This window comes from Chiroxiphia lanceolata, chromosome 4 (genome assembly GCF_009829145.1).
Source record: "Chiroxiphia lanceolata isolate bChiLan1 chromosome 4, bChiLan1.pri, whole genome shotgun sequence".
NCBI classification, from domain to species: Eukaryota; Metazoa; Chordata; class Aves; order Passeriformes; family Pipridae; genus Chiroxiphia; species Chiroxiphia lanceolata.
Window position 1 is genome coordinate 45,667,033 of NC_045640.1, and position 20,097 is coordinate 45,687,129.

At 35.7% G+C, this 20,097-nt stretch overlaps 1 protein-coding gene and 1 long non-coding RNA gene across 2 annotated transcripts in view; both read left to right on the top strand.

Annotated features, from left to right (window-relative positions):
- The window catches only part of FBXW7 (F-box and WD repeat domain containing 7), a 179,399-nt gene that overhangs the window by 88,125 nt on the left and 71,177 nt on the right, over positions 1-20,097 (top strand).
- Positions 10,350-14,919, top strand: LOC116785876. The gene is made up of 2 exons (XR_004356757.1): positions 10,350-10,433; positions 13,395-14,919. It is a non-coding gene; the product is annotated as an uncharacterized LOC116785876 (long non-coding RNA).

Genomic DNA, 20,097 nt, shown 5'->3' on the forward strand with positions numbered 1-20,097 from the left:
TACAAGATCTGAAATTAGCTCAGGGGGCTGGAGGAACAGAAGGTGACCTGAGGACCAGAACTACGTTTACAGCTGCTGTGGGACTAACATTTTTTCCTGATGCATTTCTTACTCACTGTAATCTGCAAAATAGCAGTATGTCCTTTATTTCTGTAGGAGACTTTTCATTGTCTGCAGAACATGTTGCTATTCAGCAAACTGTGCACAGTGAAGTCATTTACATACCTTTACAAATTCTTGAATATAAGGAGAAAAACTAGACAATGTGAATTTTTAGGCTAGTTTAATCATTTTTGAACAGGCAGAATGCTTAAAATAAGTGTTTGAACAGACAGCATCTAATGTCCATTGACAAAGGATGATTTTTGACACATGAACTGTTCTTCTTTGCTAGTATATGGTAGCTGATCTGTGTGTGAAGCTGTGCTTGTGCAGTAATGATATAATATGCATTTTATGTAGACTCATTGATCAGCTATTGTGGTTTGTTTAGGTTGTGTGTGAATGTTTTACAGTTTTGTTTATTGGTGACGTTTCTACAACAAAAATCCCTGTGAAAACTGGAACCAGTGTTTCTGTGAACGGTTTGTTTTGTCACAAGCATCTTCTCCCTTCTATTCAATAATGTGGTTAATGAACATGCTGTCTAAACTCTAAATTCATGCAAAATTTGTGAGAGTTCTCCCCAGTCTCTCCTGGACCAACAAGTTCAGAAATTCACCAACTTACTGTAAAATGGGCTTTAAGTTAAAAAACTTTGTGTGCATTGACGCCGTATGGTACAGCTTCTGATATAATGTTACATATTAATTGGTTAATTGGTGTTGAAATTTTGAAATTTTAAAGTCATGAGTTCTTGTGCATAGATAGGTATCTTGATAATAATTACTGGAATACAAGAGAAAAGCATTGCTGTTGGCATCTCTTCTGTATCATTTCTCCTTTCTTCTACTCTTGCTAATTTTAAATTTTGTTTCCTTAGTTTGTAACAACAAGAATTGGGAAGAGGGAGAGGATCTGACAAGGACACAAATGCTAAGGAAGTGCAGAGATTTCTATCCCAAGTCAAGGTGGTCCAAACTAACTATTTCTTCAAAAACCTTATTTCTTTTGATTTTTTTCTTACTAAAAGCTCATGTTTTCTACTGACTTTATTACCTGACCGTACATTGCATAGTATGAAAGGAGCAAATTGTGAATTTTAGTAAAATTCAGTATAATTCAGTCTTGGAAGACAGTGGCTATGCTTTTCAGCTATGTCATGACATATTACTAAGTTAATGGTTATAGTATCTTAACACATTTGTTCTATCCCTGGTGCCTCAGGTGAAGTGGAAAGTGTACTAATTGCCACCACAGATTGCCAGCAGGGATAAATTCCACCTTATTCATCATCAAAAGTCATTACTACTTAAAGTATTAGCAACATTTCCTGTAAGTGCAAATCACATTCTTATCCAGTCAATGTTTAGAAGAGGAGACCTTTTGTTCTTCTCAAATTACTGAGTGTCCCTTAAGGATTACCCAAATGTATAGGGTACTAAAAAAAATTAAAAGACAACACATAATAAACATAGTTTTGCCAACGTCATAATTCCTTCAGTATGATCCCTTGGTCAAATTTTCTAAAACACACACACAAAAAAAAGACTTAATTAAAATAAATATGTAAAAATGAAGTTAAGAAACTGGAAGTGACGTGGCCAAATGGAAGAAATCAGACATAAAATCATTCAATATTCATTTGTTCTTGCCAAGTGTAATAATGTTGTCCCTCAATGGTAAGCTGGACTTCATCCAAAGGAAGGACGCTTTCAATTGTTATGCGGAGGCACTCACCCTTCCACACAGTGTTTGGCTTTGATGTAAACCACTAGTATTCCATGCCCTAGAGCAAGTATGCAACACACAGGTGTGCACATGTATCTGTTTTGGAGGACAGGCTGTTGACAGACTCTGACTCTTTCTACACTGTGCCAGGCAGAATTTGGTGCTGCTGCACTGCCTTTCTTTGTTGGCAGGGTTTGAAGTCTGACTGCCAGTAAACTCAAAGCTGGACTTAGTTGACCATATACAAAATGAAAATTCTATTAAATACTTACAAGTGTTTTAAATTATAAGTGAAATTTGAACAAATCAGAGAAAGCCAGTGTTTGTGAAATGAAAGTACAGGCAAGGCTGCCCCTTCCTCTAAAAAAAAAAAAAAAAGGTGGAAAAAAGGACAGACAAGTTAAAGATCAAGGTGGCAACCATACCAATCAAGAGTGCCAACTCTTCAACGTACTACCTGCTTTTTTTCTGTGGTCTAGGCATTCTTTACTTTACATATCTTGAGCTTTATAAATAGCCTCACACCCTTTGCAGTATGCTGTTACCAGCTGAAAAGGATTATATAGCTTAATTTGGTGCTATCAGATGAATGCCATTGTAACAATCAGTTGTTCCATTTGTTAGATTTATGTATTTACGTGTATTTTACAGTGCTAGTAAGAAAAATAGTCTTGTATCAAAATAGACCTTGATATCCATATTGTTTCAAACATACAAATTGTAATACTTTGCATTGTTCAACCTTTTATTTTGGCAATAGGCAATATTGCTAATCTGGAGAGTTACTGTGTTGTCAGGTTTGGTTTGGGTTTTTTTTTCTTAATGCTGAATAAATGGTATGTGGACAGAATTTCACTACAGAAGAAAAAAATACTTAGGTGTGTTAAGTGGCAGAAATATTTTAATGCCTATCTGATATTTTGGGGATTTTTCCTGTTCCCATTTAATATGTAGAAAGAAAGAAAAGTCTAAGTCCAAACATCATTTTGGCAGTGCTGTTTGTACATTATTCAGAAACTGGTAATCATGTTTTAAATATTTTGGTACTGCATTGTTTATTTTTGTATGTGTAGGTATGTAAATAGAGAATTTTTCATTTAAAGCCTTGCGTTTTACATGGAAGGGTGATACAGTGATAAGAAAAGCTGAATTTTTCAGTATGAAAAATTAATTTTTTTGTTTCCTTCCATTTTCGTAAAAGCAACCTCCTTACTAAAAAAGTCACCCTCTTTCCCTTCCCCCAGCTTATCCTCAGCTGGGAATTTAACGTGCATTTTAATCCAGCATTAAATATTGCATGACTTCTCTACCTGTTGCTGTAGTTCTTAATTCTTAGCTTTATTTAAAGGTGCAACAACAGCATAAGTAAGTGGTCAGCAAATAAATTCCTGCAGAGCAGCTGTAGCAATTCTTTTTAGCAGCTGTTACAACTCTGACTAGACCGAAGAGTTAAACTTGCTTATCCAACAGGTCATGTTATAGCCAGTGAGGCAGACATTTCTGGAATATTTATAAAATGCAAGAAGATGCAGCTGGATTTCTGTTGCATACCTAGAATATTTTCTGAAATGTTTAATGAAGAAATGAAGATACATGCTTTAAAAATAGTTTTTTAAAAAGTGACAATGACAACAAGACCCCATAGTACAGTAAATAAAGTAATAAAGTTAGGGGAGCTGTGGAATAAAGCGAAATAATAAAGGCCTGTAGTTTCAAGTGATTATTAGACACTTACAGGCATGTCTAAATATGGTAGGAATTATTTTTTTAGATGCTCATCATTAAGTATTTTTTTAATTATATGATAGTATCATTAGTATTGATATTATATAGTCTTGTCAATATGCAGTTTACCAGACAGTCTATGTTGTTTTCATAAACCATCCATGTGACCTTACAAAAAGTTAACTTGTGCAAATGGTCCCTTGTAATTAGTCAAGTGCTCTATTGCACTAGTACCAGTGTGACTGAGGGCAGAGCTGCAAGTACCTGCATGTTCCCTTCCCTTTCTTTTGAGATGAAATTCTGTACTTGGTGAGATGCCTACGAAGCTTTTATCATTGATGTCTCTTCAGGACCAGTATTGGACAAAGGGAACTGATCTAATATCTCGTTGCCCAAAGATGGAGGTCTTGACTACACTTCTAAACACTCTTCGTCTCATCATGCATCTGGCTGCTTTGTGAACTGTTTACAATAGTGGAAAAATAACTTAGCAACAACAAAAGTTGAGGATTTTCAGGTATCCTACTTACTGGAGTTATATTAGAGCTCACAAACCTGACAAATTTTGCAGCCAGTTTAAGGAAGAGTTTGGAAAAAATGGCCAGAGCAAGGAGGAGGGAAGGGCTAGCTGCCTCCTTTTTGCTACTAGAATCTCCAATGAACCTTTTTGTTTCCTTTTAGCTGCAAAGATCACCTGTGGGATTGAACAGATCCAGTGGAGATCTGTTATTTTTTTACTCGCTGACATTCAAACTCACTTCCATTCGTGGTTGCAATTAGAAATTGTAAGTAGTGAACCTTTGCTGTTGATTAATCTGACTAGTTCCTGGGCTCCCCAGCAAGCAAGGCTGATGTAGTTAAGTGCCATACACAAGTATTAGAATGCAGTAGGTCAAGTTTGAGTCTCATTTTATTTCTCTGTGCGCTCACACTTAAATGCCAGAATGCTTGACGGATACGAGCATGCACATAGGCATGAAAAATGTCTAGTAGGTATGTTTATCTCATGATTTCCCCTTTGCTGCTAAACTTGATATTTCATATCTTGCCTGCTCTGCACTAGTGGACTTCTGGGAATGCTATCTTGTGTTTTGCCAGACAGAAGCTTTACCATCATCCTTATCTGTATTTTTTTTTGACTTTTATAATTTCCTTTCGATATAGGAATGTCATACAAATTGTACCATCTTCCACCAGCAGTTACAAAAGCCATAGTTCCTCCTTGGTCTTTCATGGCAAAAACTGTAAGGTAGCTCTATTGTATTAGATAAAAATGTTTTTCATCATTGTAGTTTTTAATGGCCATACCTGGATATGATTTCAGAGCCAGAATTATAACCAGGAAGTATCATTTGAGTGAATCTGAGTTAAGAAAATCTGGGTTCTTCTTCACTGTGTTCTTAACCTTTGTTGCCATAGCAAATGAAGCTTGTGCAGTTGAGACATTTGCCTGTCACTGTCATCCTTTCCAGACCTTATGTGTTTCTTGACTAATTTTCACCCAATTTGACAAAGAGAGAGATTACACAAGTTTTCAAGGTAACTAGAGGGTAGGTAGGAAAGGGAGAGACTTATTAGTGCATCAGCAGAAAAGGAAGTCTATGAAGTGACCATTACCTGGTAAGACATAATTGAATTCTTGAGGAACTGAGTATTTCTATGATCATGTAAACAGTTCAGTCAACATTTGTTCCTTCCTTTAAACCGTAGAAACCATTTATTAGTCAATACTCATAGTAAGGCATAAGCCTGAAATAAAGCTTTGCTATGGCTGGACTGTTCAGAGTGAGCCTTCCATGTAGGTCCCCTGACATTTTGGGACCATAAAGACTTGGAGAAGCTGTAGAGTAATTCAAGTGCAATTTGAACTGTCATGATAATCTAACCTGGAGCCAGACTTCGTTCTTTCTGTTGCTTGTGATACAACAGGTCTACTCCTGGGTGTTTCATGAACTATAGAGAAAGCCATCAGTTTGCATGTTTAAACTAGTAGTTTTGTCCCTTTTGCATACTATTCAAGTGTATGTTTTTTAGGAAATTTTGATCTCATAAGATCAAAATTGTTATCCCCATTGATTCCCTCCATACCCTCTTCAGGAGTCTGGGTCATTATCTTTTCTTATATGTGCAGATGTTTTTATTGGGTAAACTTGGATAGAATACAGACTGTTTAAAGCAATAACGTTTTTTTCTGTCCAGCACCACTAATACAGTTGCAGTTATTTTTGTACAGCAGTACCTTTTAACTATACAGCTGGTTCATTTGCCTGTACAAAACAAGCCAATGTGCAATGTGTCATTTGAAAACTACTTGTATATTGATATTAGAAATCCCTCACATAAATAAACTTGGGACCACAGTAGCTAGGTGAGTGGTTACTAGTGTAGTATAGAGTACCTTGCTTTGCTGACAAAGTGGTTCTTGGTCTTTCTAGACCAACAGGGACTAGCATGAATATCAAGGGAATAATAAAGCTCGTGTATAATGTAAATTATAGTGCGTTCTGTATGCAGCACCTATGTGGAGCTTACTACAGATGTTATTTAGGGAGTATATTATGAAATATATTCAAAGGATTATGATGTTACTATGATTGATTTGAGAAGGTAACTTTTGAAATGTTGCAGTGCTCTGCTTTATCCATTTGAGGGCAGCTGTTCACCGATGTTAAAAACTTTGGAGAACCTCTCTGGAGTTCTGCTGTCTGCATTTTAATTTTTCTGTACTTACTTCATTAGGTCTGGGTAGGTCTTGTACTGTTCCATCACCATATTAAAATATCATGATTTTTAAAATTTTTTTTCCAGTAATGTTAATATGCAAAGCAGTTGTCAGCTCTACGAGAAAATTCTATAGTGTGTATGTAAGCTGGTTTTCAATGTTGGGGTAATTTCTTAGATTTGTGTCTTAAAACTGTGACCTGACTGGAAGGTATAAAGATTATTGCTGCTTACTACATGCTTTCATTTTACAAAGGCACCGCCTCACTGAACTGGCCAAAAAGAAACAGTTTCTTTTGTTTACAGTTGAAAGTCCCTGACAATCTCAAGCTAGTATTTTCAAACTCAAGGTTTCAGGCACTTTTATGTGATATGATTTCAAACGTGATCTTCCAATTACAAGGACAGGTGGGCCCTTAAAAGGAGCATCACTGGAAATTGGCCTCACTTTATTTAGAAATAGGATGTTAGAAAGATATATTACAGAGCATTAAATCTCAAATTTTCATAATTTCACGTTTGTCAAGTTTATACATGTTCTCACCATGTATAATGTAAAAAAGGACTTTTAAAGATGAAAACAACAGTGATTCTTTAAACTTAAATTTAGAGCTTAAATTAGAATTATATGTGTAATAAATACAAAAATAAGTGATATCTACTATATTCAGTGTATTCCTGACACTTCTGAGATAGCCAACCCTCACCATTTTGTCTTCCTGTTACAACCTCTTACTGCTTAAATTAGACTGTGTTGTATTTTCAGGCTAAGGACTTTCACTTATTAGATGTTTACAGCTGTCCAGCTTGGGGCCTTTAAACATTACTGTAAGACAATTATACCTACAGTCAGTAACGTGTAGGAAATACAAGACTGAAAAGAAAGTGATGATACATGGAAATAAAATTGGGCCAACAAAATCTCATCTATTAGTGCAAGTCTTTTTCCAGGAGATGATGGTAAAAAAAGGCAGGGGAAAAAAGACACAGATAAAAACTGGAGCTTTTTCTTATTGCCATGATAAAGCATGAAATCTAGCTTTGTAATTTCACATGGGACAGAAAAAAAGTGCATATTTTGTCATGGCTTTATCCACGTAAAAAGGGGACTACACTGAATGTGAACATGATACTTTTTTCAGCTAGCAATGTGTCCCTGTGCAATTACTCTAGAATATTTTGGACGTTTCTGAGGAAAAACCAGTGTACTAGTGGGACTTCATCTCAAACCACACAAGAAGGGCTGACAATCCCAAGTTTTTCTTTTCAGAGGTGTGAGAATAACCTGTTAGTGGAGACTTGACTAGTGAGCAGTGCTTAGAGAGTGCAACACCTCGGTCTTGTTTGCTCCCCAATTGTATGTAAATTTGTAAACGGGCCAAGTTATGTTCCTGTTTTGCACTTTTGTTCTGAGCTAATAATTAAAGGGGGGGGGAACTAAGCCTGTAAAGTAATAAGATGCTAGGCTCTGATACCAACTATTAACAGCTGGTGATCTGCTACGCTGTCAAATTCTTTCAGCAATTGCGCAATAAAGTACTCCTTTAAAATTAAGTTTATTTCAGCAGCTTCTCTTAGTGCACACACGCATGCAGACAATTCTGTATGCAATTAAACGAAATGCCAAATATTTATTAAACTAGAAAATAAGGCTTGCTTTGTATAGAATACTGTATCTGATCTTGTATTACCTACTATAAAAATCTCAAATTATATTTATATAAATACATTTAGGTCAACTTCACGCTTTGTTGGAACTATTGAAATGATGACCAGTTCGTCAAAATGGAAAACCGATCTGTTGCTTCTTTTTGAATGATACTTCAATAGGGTATGTGAGTTGATCTCTTTTGAGCTTTTGGCTCTGTTCTTCACTTTAGTTATTCAAAGTAGAAACAAAAGGCTCCTCTTTACCCTCTTTGGAGTACTTCAGTGAAATTTTCTTATTTGAATGAAACTGAGATTCCAAGACACTTATTCTGAAGCTTTCCAGTCAAGTGAAAGCCTAGTACTTGTTGTATAAAATATGAAGTAATTCAGAATGAAGCTATAAACTAATGCTATTGCTATTGAGTACAGTGTAATGGTAAACTGTTTCTTGGAGTTTATAGGATGAAGTATAAAGTAGGAAATGTAAAGAGTCTTTTAGTAGAAAATGTACATCTAAATGTGCTTTAGAATAACATCTGAATTGTATGGTAGAAAATAAAAAAACCCAGCCATCTGTGCATGAAAATTCTGTGCTACCCAGCATTGTCACAGCTTTTCTGTATGCAACTGTGCAACATCTGTAAAGAAATAAGGATTGTCTTGTTTATCTGAGAAATATTTTATTGTAAGTGAAGGCTTACTGTAATGTATATATACTCTTAATGAAACACTAGGGATTTTTTTTCCCTTCTTTTTTTTTTTTTTCTTTTTAAACCTTTCCACATGCAAATGTTTGGTCAGGGGGCCCTGTATATGCAAGTGACACATGCTTACAGCTTGGCTTTTTGAAGGGGAAACAAAGGGCTAAGTGGAAATGCTAATACAGTCATATTTTAATGCTGTCTTTTGTCAAGATACATTGTTGTGCTCCGAGCATTAAAGCATTACTGCACTCCCTCTTTTGCCCTCACATAATTATACAGTTAATTATCTTTGCTGGTTTGTGCATAAAGGGACTTGTAAGATTTCTTAATGGTCATTTATTGTCTGTGTTTTGGACTGTGCTGACTCAGTTCATACAAGAGCTTTGATGGTTTTCTGCATCTCTTATCAGCAATTTCATAAGACATTTTCACAGGTTTTTGTCTCTTTCTACTTAGTTTTGCTCAAAAAGATTTTCAAAATATGAATATGTTTTTAAGAAACATGTCCAAGTATAGGCATGAGAAAGGGATTGTGGGAACCTAGAGGCATTGTAGGAAAGCTAATTTGATCAAGAAATTATTTTAAATGGAAGCAAACTAATCGTGGAAAATCTGAGTAATAGACATTGCTGTTCAGCTTTGTTTGGTGGAGTACCAACCTTTTTACTGAAAAATGGTCCTCAGTCAGGTTTGTTGCTAAGGCCAGGCAGACCTCTCCCCACATCCTTCAAGATATGCTGTTGTTCTGGAGGAAGAGCCCTTCTCCTTTACATCAGTGTGATGGATAGGCCTGAGGAAACTGGTACCCAAACTCATGATGGCCAGAAGAGGAAAGATTATTGTACCGTTGCATCCTTAGAGCCAAAGCTGCCTGGATGATACTCCCTCCACAGCGGCAGGGAAAGAGGAGGAAGTGCAGGCTGGAGTACAACAGTAGCTTCGCTTCTACTTTTATTAAATGAACAAGTTTTGTGCCAATGCCACCATTTTAGAGGACTCTCATTTTTTTTTTTTTTGATGCATTTTTCTTTCCTTTTGTAACTTTTGGACTTAGCAATATATTGTTTGTGGAGGCTATAGTTGAGAAACAGCAAAGTCCAAGTCAGTTTTTCATTTGATTTTAGTGACAGTCCAGAACAAACCTGCTTGTGGAGTGGTGGAGTTGATTGTGCAGCAATGCTGTCACTCTCTGAAGGTTGCAATCTCCTTGACTTCCCCTTCAGAAAGTGCAATGCCAATTTGAAAAAAAAAAAAAAAAAAAAAAATTCTTCCTTTAAAGTACAGGTGTAAGTGGCTCTGGCTATTAAAACTCCAGGCAGTCATGATTTTCTTCATTTTCAATCTGCAGATCCCTTTTTGGAGAAGGGCTTTTCTGACATTGCAGGGGAGGTCCACCAGCTGTTTGACTGACAGGAGCAGTCTGCCTGCCCCTTGGTAGTTTAATTCCTGTCTATACTAGGATAGCTTGCACTTCACTGAGCAGCAGACAGGTCAGGACACTTGGCAGGAGAAGGTTGAGAGACAAAGGCAGCAAGCTTTGGGGAGCTGATTCACCAGTCTGAAACTTTAAAAAAAAAAAAATCATGCAACTTTAGAGCAAAGTTTTTACCAATGTTCTTCCAGTGTTAGTAAACTTGACAAAGTAAGAACGATAAAATGTCCAAACCTGGGAAAACTGCCATCAACCATGGCTTGGTTCCTGTTGATCTTAAAAGTGCCAAAGAACCTCTACCACACCAAACCGTGATGAAGATATTTAGCATCAGCATCATTGCACAGGGTTTGCCCTTCTGCCGTAGGCGGGTAAGTGTAAAAGTCTTTAAAACCTGAATTTTGATCACTTGGCTTGTAGCTCAGTGCTTTGTCATGGTGCATTCATTCCGTGAGGAAGTACTTATGTCTGTCACTATCTATTCACTCAAGGTGCCATTATTTCATTAATTCTTGTACTTTAATTAAAACTGTACATGTTGTCTTAGCTATTACTCATTTAAAGGAACACATGAGGGATTTTTTTATAGCTGTAAACCATATAGGGGAAAACAAATGCTGTACAAAATAGGTGCCTTCATAAATGTGTATTTTGCTGTTATTCAGTCTTTTAGGTGATGAAGCTTGGAGTATAATTCATTGAACTCAGTTCTGAATTGTATTGGCATATGTGACTTACTGGATACTAAATTAGAGAATTTAGAAATGTTAAACTAATTAATATTTAAGCATTTTTAGTAAGAATTCTTGAAATAAAATTTTTATACTTTTGTAATTCAGTAATGGAGATAACATTTTTTGCTGTAACAGAAAATAAAAATAGCATGTTACTATGTGGTGGTTGCGATATAGTTTATATATAGACAATCCTAGCCTGACAAACTATCACGGGTCTTATGCTACAGCTTCAGGAACTGTATTAATAAAGTGGCTCTTAAAAATCATTATATGAATTTTGTATTGCTGCTGAATAAATGCTGTTTCTGTTTATTGATGCACATTTTAAAATCTAGCTCACCTTTTGTGAATATGCTGACTTTCCTTGAATGTCAACATACTACTTTTTAGCAACCTCAGTTAAATCACAGACAAAATTTAAATTCGATGAGATCACATTGGAAAGTTTGATTTCTTTCTACTGTGTTGTTTGGTATTTCTTGGAACATTTCTTATATATAAAAGGTATGCATGCATTGAAAGCTAGCAACATAATGTCAATCTGCAGCAATGCAAAAATTAGAACACACATATATATATACACACACACGACTGTTTAATATTGGATCATGTGCATTTCAGAAAAGTATTTTTTTCCTGAAATTAGATATTATACATATGCGTTTGCTGAACACGGAATAGGAACATTTCATAATGTTGGAAGTGATAAAGTAATCTTCTATATTTTCATAGATGTGCTTTAATTTTTTTTATATTATTTGAGAACTGTTTCCTTGAAAATAAACATTTGGAATGTGTTTGGATAGTTTTAGTTCCTTTGTCTTGGATAAAGCATAGTATACAGTGTAGAAGATAAGTTTCGGAGCTATATTTCACAAGTCTTTTTAGTGGCTATATTAATATGTTATACTGTTGGAACTTTAATGCCGATGTCTTATGTGTGTATTTTCTGTAATGGGAAGTGTGATCACACATTAACTTCTCACAAATACAAGAAAACCCTCCCAAAATCTAAAGCAGTTCTCTGCAGATTTTGCTCTGTTCCAAAATGACCAGAATGATCTTGTTTGTCCTGTCCTACACCACGTTCAAGCAGTCAGTTTAATGTTCTAGCTCTAGGAGGATTTAAGAAGCTGTTCAGCATCTACTTTTCTTTTAACATGAGGACTAATGAGGAAACACCTTAAATGTATGTTTTATCAGCTAAGATATCATCAATCTTATTTATCTTGTGTTCTGAAACTATCAATTCTCAGTATGATGGCTGCTGACAGTGGAAGAGGTAAGAGCTCCACCTTTAGTCTCATGCCTTCCAACACTCAAAGCCTGCACGTAAGTCATGGTGATTACCATATTGGGTTCCCTCCATGCTAATACGCGTAGGTCGCATACAAGTTCTCCATTTTCCTTTCCACACGTTGAAAAAACCCATACCAAAACCCAGTCTGATTTTTGATATCAGTAAATGAGAGAATTGATACTTTTGTTATCCAGATTTATCCTTTTATTAAACATAACGCAAAATAGGAATTTTGACACAAAGTCTTCACCAATGTGCAATGTTTAGTTTTTAAAAATTCTACTTTTCATTTAATAAGTAATGCATTGAATTATTTAGCACTATATGTTCAGAGCTAAGCTTGATGTGCTTTAGAACACAAGCTACCATTTGCTTCCAGGTTATTGACTTAGTACTATATTGATGTCAACTTTTTTCTGACAATTGTACATTTGGGCCATTCAAACACTGACCTGACTTAAAGATTATTGACCTTCTCCTTGTTTGAACTCATTTCTTCCCCTCCTTAATTGTACATTAGACCTAACAAACTATCTTTAAAATGTGTACTGTGATCCTTGAGAGTAAAAATACTTCCGTTATGAGAGCTGACAGTTCATGGCTTCTGCATCCTCTGCATTAGTTATACTGGGCTTCTATCAAGAAGTGCACTATAAATGGTCACAGGACTTAACAGTTTGCCCTTATGCATTTTGTCAGTTTGCTCATGTAGTTAAAACACTTGTCTGCAATACTGCTAATCTGAAACCAGTTAAAAATAGTATTACTTAGCATTCTTTGTGTAGCACTGAGAATAACTTTAGTGTATAGCTCTAGAAGTTCTGTACTTACACAGTAAACATATGCATTCCTTAAAGTTGTTACAGAAAACACTGATGCAGTATCATCAAATGTAGGCATAGCCATGATCCTCTTTAGCCTTTAACATATCTTTTATAGGCACTGAAGTAGATTTTGCAGTATAACATGAAGAAGCAATGAATACCTTTCAGCTAGTACACACTGAAAGTATCAGATATCATTAGCTCTTCAGTGCGATGTAACTGCAGCTGATCATTGAACATACTTAAAAGATAGTCACGTATGTCACGTATGTTCCAAAATCAAGTGCCATGTTTTGTTTGCCACAGTGAATACTTTCAGTTGACAATAAATTGGTCTCGTTAATTAACTCTGTGATTTTTCACTTAGACCGCTCTTAAACTGCCAACAGTAGAAGTGTTTTTCCTTCTGAACTCATAATTCTTAACTATTTCAAAAGCTGTATTTTAAAAATAGATTTCTTCCCTCTTTAGTTTTCCAGGGTTTTTTTCCTGAAAATTCCACTGCTTGTTGCTCTCGAAGACTGCTGGATAAAAATTTCATCACATTAAATACATGTTTCTAAGAAGTGCTAATAAGCTGGAGAATTTGTGAGAGTGACTTGTTCACTTGCAGCATTCCTTCATTTCAAGTGGTTTAAAGTAGCACTGAACTGTTATAAAGCAGGGGTTTCAGTGTGCACCCTGTGGTGTTCCAAGCTAGAAAAGTCAAGGTAATAAATGTATCCATTTTCAGTGCCTGTAATCTCAGATACACCAAAGAGTCTGTTATACTGTTCCAGTTTGTGACAATAGTTTTGCTGTATGTGTGTATGTTTCACCCTTAAAATGGATCCAACCGAATTTTGGCAATTCATCAGCTTTGGTAGTTCAGTACTGAAATATTTCCATTGTAGGGTGTATTTTTGTGTTAAGTGAACATAGGATAAAGCATTTTAAGCATTAATTTACATACCACCCTGTATTTTTCAAATAAGAGCATCCACTGCTCTTATACATTACATATGGAATTAGTTGGTTTGTTACTACAACGAAGCACTTGGAATGAGACTTTCAGTCAACCTTTTCCTGGTTGACTGGTATGCTAGTAGTTTATTTAAAATACTTATATGACCTATGCATGAACAACTTCACTTATTTGGACTTGTTTCTTTATCCCTTAATTTCTGTGTTAAAACAACCAAAACACTCTTTTCATTATCAGTCAAATCTATGTAAATACTTGCACCAGCAGTTCAGCCAAATCTGTCCATTCAGTTTTTCAGGGAAATGTAGTCCTGAATTTTTCTGAAACAAATCATATTTCTTGCTTGAGTATAGCCCTTTATTTCATGGATGACAGTAAGATGTTACTTAATGGACAAAAAACTACTTAGCTTTCTCTGAAATGATATATCCTCTCATTTTACACTTCCCTATATTGCACCTGACTTTGCATCAGTTCTGAGTAATATAGAAAAGCATTAAACTATTTTCCCCTTAAACAAAAAATAAAGGATTCTTTTCTCTTGCAATTTCTCATAATTTGATAAGAAGAGACTGTCAAAAGAACATAAAGGAAAAAAATGTGTGAAAATGTGCATGTGTGCACATATATATATGTATATGTGTTTAATTTTCTAATTTAAAATTTAAGGTAATCTTCAGAGTCTGTCACTGAACAAATTAGAGCACTCCCACATGCTTGTGTCTTCTACAAGAGAATTTTTTGGTTCTGGGCTTTGTGGCAGGGAACTTGATAATGGCCACTGGTGGTAAGATGCCTCTTTGAGTGACTGTCAGAAATAATTTTATTTCAAAGCTGCTTTAGTCTTTACTTAAAATTCCGTTTTTTGTGTTAGAAAAATTGTCAGAGAAGTACAGATCATGGACTGATCAGTGGATGTTTAATACGAAAGGAAGTTTGTTCTTGTCCCTATGCTTATTTCTCATAAAGGAGTGTGTCCATTGCTCTGGATTTGAAAATAGTCACAATAAAGCTGGCCTTATAGATGTTTTACTTTTCATTGTTAAATTTATAATTTATAGTTGTTTGGGGTTTTTTTCTTGCTTTTTATTATTTTATTATTTTCTTGCTTCAATTTTGGAAGATCTTTGGAATGAAACAGAAGTACTTGAGAAGTTCAGCAGAAGGAAGTTAACTGAAAAGGCAGATGGTTTTGAATGGAAAGAAAGGAATACTAAAAAATTACGGAAATGAGCAAGGGTGTCTTCTGTAACACTGCCTAGAGGGTCATGCCATTTAGAAGATAAACAGTCTTGAATAATGAACTATTTCCTCTTCTTTTTTTTTGTTTGTTTTTTACTTATATGCAGTATCTCCGCTCTGAATCTGGTTTTCCCATGCCTTTCATCTTCTCTCTCAAGGAGAGTGAAAGTTTTTCCTCTGTGAAGCCTGTGTAGCCTTGAAGAAAAGCAATGTTACTTATTTTCTCAATATGGAATAGAGGAAGTCTAAAAATTATCTTCTTCACCCTTTTTTCTCCTTCTTTCTGCAGTTCTCTCTTTTATTTTGCTTGCAAACCAATTGACTCTTTACTGTACTTGAGAGGGAATAATATAGGAATCGCAGAAGCAGAAAAAAGAGGTGGACAGATCCTCAATTTTCTGGTTAACTCAAGGTGGGGTGGTTCAGCCTGGCTCAGCTGAAGTGCCCCGTGGTGTCCCAGGCTGTGCTTACAAGAGGTCTGCCAAGGCGTACCAAAATCCATCTTTTAAGCTGTGGATACAGTCAGATATAGCCAGTGTTATGGCTCTGTAGAATTAGATACAGGCAGAAGTATCTTTACCCCTCCTCTTCTCCGGGGCGTTACACGAGCTCTGGGCTTAAGATAGCCATTTGTAGGAGGGAGCACTCCGTTTACTGCTCAAACAGCTGTTCCCTGTGTCACCTGGAAAAAAATAAAAATTGAAAGTTAAAGAGTGCATATCTAGTCCAGCCTACTGTACTGGGTCAAAAATAATTGGACAATGTCTGACAACTTGCTTGGGGTTTTGTCTTTGTTATTATGTTTGGTTTGGGGTTTTTATGTTTTGGTTTTGGGTGGTTTTTCTCAAACCTCTACTGCCAGACATGTCAGCACTCCCGAAGATGGCTTTTCTGAATACTGAGTGATCCTCTGTAACCGTACTGACACTTTGAGAAACATTGTTATTTAAATTGTTCTACCTATTTCTGGGAAAGATAAAAGCAGCAATCGGAAGCTCATTTATATTTAACTCTAGCTAAAATGTTTTTCTTTGTGGTTTGATGCATTTAGAACTTCGATTCCTCTTGCAGTGATGTCTCTTACAGACCAATGCCCGAGTGCAGATGCTAAAAGCATGTTATGACGATTCTGCAGTCAGCCCCTTCCCTTCAGGAGGCTTCAGAAGGAAGGCTGCCTGGGCTATTTTGCTCCTTTGTGCCCAGTTGTTTAGATGTCTTTAGAAGCCTTTATTGTCATGCACTTTGAGCTATTTAAACATGCTGGATTGATTTTGTGAAAGGTCTTCACCTGCTTAAAGTCTGTCTGTTTTGTTGTCTGAAACTGTGGAGGTTATAGCATCCAGCAGAAGAAACGAGGGAATGGGAGACAACAGTGATGCCATAAACTGACCCAGCTGCCTCTTTGCTGATTGATCATGCCGGAGGGGAACTCATGAAATGTGTAATTAAATACTTAATGTATTGCTTTGAAATCTAATTACTTTAACCGTGAATCTCCCTTTTTTCTTTTTGCAGTCTCTTGTATCACTAAGTAAACACTTTTTTTCCTTCTACAACAAATGAAGTCATTTTAATTTCCTGAACAGATCTCTTTCAGGTATGAGGAAAGACTCCTTTGAGAGGAAAATACTGCATTGCTGTGTCATTACTATCCTTAGTACAGAAACACAAAGAGGGCGAAGTAGCTTTAACTGGTGATCTTTGTTCTGGTGTTCCCCAGATTTTGAGTGGAAGTCAAACTGAACTAGAATGACACCCAGATAACCCATAAGCAGGGCAGTAGCCTTAGCATCTTGCTCTTGGATCAATGCCACTTATCACAACCAATTGATTGTCATTCCTTATATGATGAACTGTCACTGTCAGGGAATGATGACTTTGCTGATTTAAATAGCTCCACTCCCATCTCATTCTTAGATGTACTGCTCAGCTCGAGTTTTTCTTCCAAACTCTCTCTGAGTCCCTGGTCTGCTCTAATTTCCCTCTCCCTTCACCTAGTTTTGGACTGCTAATTCTGTTTTCTTCCTACAGCTTCTCACTTGATATTCATCCTCTGTTAAAAGTGAGCCTCCTTTCTGGAACACTTATTTATCTTTGTTTCATGATAATATTGTATGAAAATATAGTTTTGTGTCTGGGGCACAGAGCAATATCTTCTAAATTCTGTTCAGGGTATTTATATTGTTACTCAGTTGTTTAAAAAGGCCAGAAAACATCACTGGAATGTTGACATGACTTTTCCCTTTCTTCCTTTTCTTTTTAGTCAAGGAAGCCTGTACTTTTGGTTTGCTGTGTTCCTTAAAAAATGTTTCGAGTGACCAGTTTGATTGCAAGGTTTCCTGGTATGAGGTTTAAGATGTTTGCAGATCATTTGTGTGGTCATGTGCAGTTTGATCACATTTCAGAAAAACATCTCTAGTTACTTGCTCCTCAAATGGACATGATTTTAACACTAAAATATACAGTCTATGAGGTAGGGTAATGATTTTTTTAAAAAATCAGATGATAATTGCAAACTGCACTGCATTTTTAATACACTGGAAATATATGTGCTTGTGAAAGAGAAGTGCTGGTTATGTATGTCATATGAAAATGTTGATCCTGTGCAAGAAGGCAATACAGTAAATCATTTTTTGAATAACTGCTACTATTCTAACATTTTGAAGTAGTAGACGAAACATGGTAAGATTTGCATGTGATGTTTTTCATTTGTTTTGTAGATCATATTCTAATATATTGCAAGACAACCAAAGAGAAGAAGACTAAATCAAAATACATAAATTATATTAAAAGTCTAAATATATTTTTCTACTATATATGTTCTTCCCTTATGAATTATCTGAGTTTGGTGGTACTTCCTTAACCCAACGTAGCTTATATGTCATATCAGAGGAACTCATAAGACTTGGTAAATGCTGATGTGTTAAACTTCTTTGTGAGGTAGGGAAATATTTTTGTTTTACAGGCAGTAGTATAATAATGTGGTGAAGATAGCAAAAGTTTTGTGTTGTAGTTAGTAAACCATGCTTCTTTCTCTCCTCTCTGATTCGGATAGTTTACTAAAATTGTATGTGGTACATTGCTTTGCATATTCAAGATAGTAGATAGAATTTTATTTGATAATTGCAAAAAAAGGAGGCAACTTGTATGTAGAAGATGCAGGTGGGTAAAAATTTATTTTAGAAATCTGTAATATGTAAATACGTGCAAATTTAAGAACAGATATGTGTACCTTCCTGTGGAGTTTCTAAAATTGCATTTTTCAGCTTATAATCTAGCTAGTGTATAATGAAGGTCGCAGCATACTGATCTTAGATAGTATCATGTGGAATTTTTCCTCATGATTTAGATGCCCTCATTTATATAGAGAGACAAAGGTTTTAAAAGCAGTTTTATTTACAAAAATTCTTATTCATGTTCTAATAATATATTATTATATATAATATGATAAGTCCTAAATACGGTATGGAAAGTTGTCCCTGGACAGAGTGCTTACTGCTAGTAGAGATGAAAGACAGAAGATGAAATGAGAATAGAAACATGATGTGTTGTTAGCTGCTAGAAACAGAAGACTGTTCCTTGGCTTATAGGCCAGGAGCCTGTAGGTGATACCATACCGCTTGCATTCTAAGGATACTCTCCCAACAGTGTTTTGCTTTATAAAATCCAAAAAGAACAGCAGAGGAAGTGCTACAAAGGGTTTTTTTATGTATTTTTAGTGCCATATTTTTTCCTACTTATCCTGTGTTTAGGTAGACTCACTACTACATTTAAGCAGTTAAGATTTTGTTGCTCCAAGACAATCTGCATGGTACAGTGTCTGTACGTACAAATGGCAGTCTCTTCCAAGGCATGTTGCTATTAATAAACCCTAACACAAGATTACTTCTCATGATAACAGCAGCAGCTGGCAAGAATGCTTGCAATTTTAACATATTTGTAGCACTGCTACATTCCATCTTGCATTTCTCCTGTGGTTCATTGTCAGTGAAATTTCAGACTGAGTTCTTGCCATAAATTTCTCCATGGCCTCTCAGTCTTCTCTTCTTTTGCCTCCCTTTCTCCAAATCCTGTCTAGATAAAAAGCTGTCGAACAGGTCCTTTACTGTCTAGTGCCTATTCTGTCCACACAGCTTTTCTAAAGCATCTGTCTTTTCTTTCCTGCCTTTTTACACCCACAATGTTCCTGTCCTTTCCCTCTCCACTTATCTTGCAAACAGTTCTGGGAATTCCTTTCTGCCCACACACTACCTTTAGTGAAATAAGAAATTATCCATAGCTGGCTATTTTAATATTTCCTAATACCACCAGATAAGCCATCAAACTAAAAAAAAAAAAATTACGATGACTACAGCTCTTATTAATTAATTTTTAAAATACATATGTTTAGGTTTAAATATAATAAATTCAGTATTAAACTATTACATGTCAATCAATTTCTAGTTCTTACCCTCGCTTTATTCTCTCCAGGCAGATAATAAACTCATAGCTGGTACCAATTCTCTTCTTTTGAATAGCATTCAGAATAGATGCTTTACCTTTTTTTTTTTTAGGAGGAATTTTTTTGTTTCAAACAATAATAAGCTTGTGTTAATTTCATGTATTAGACATGTATGCTTGACACTTACTTGCAGTTTCCATTCATACTGATGCAAGAAATAGGTAATATTATCTAACAGACAATGAACATGGCAAAAAACTAATCATACGAATTACAGAAACGAGGCTATATCATTCCTTTAACCTATGGCAGGATCTATGCTGTCACTGCTATTTCTGAATGAGATTTGTCTAATGGTATTAAATTTCTTCTGATAGAAATTATTAGTTTTCTGTTCATGTTTGAAATATAATTGTGTGTTGAGGTCACTTTGGCACTGTAAAATTGACACTAATTGTAATTAATATCCAGATTTATTAAGGACATACTACATAGCAGTACTTCTTCAGAAGAAAACGGGTTAGAAT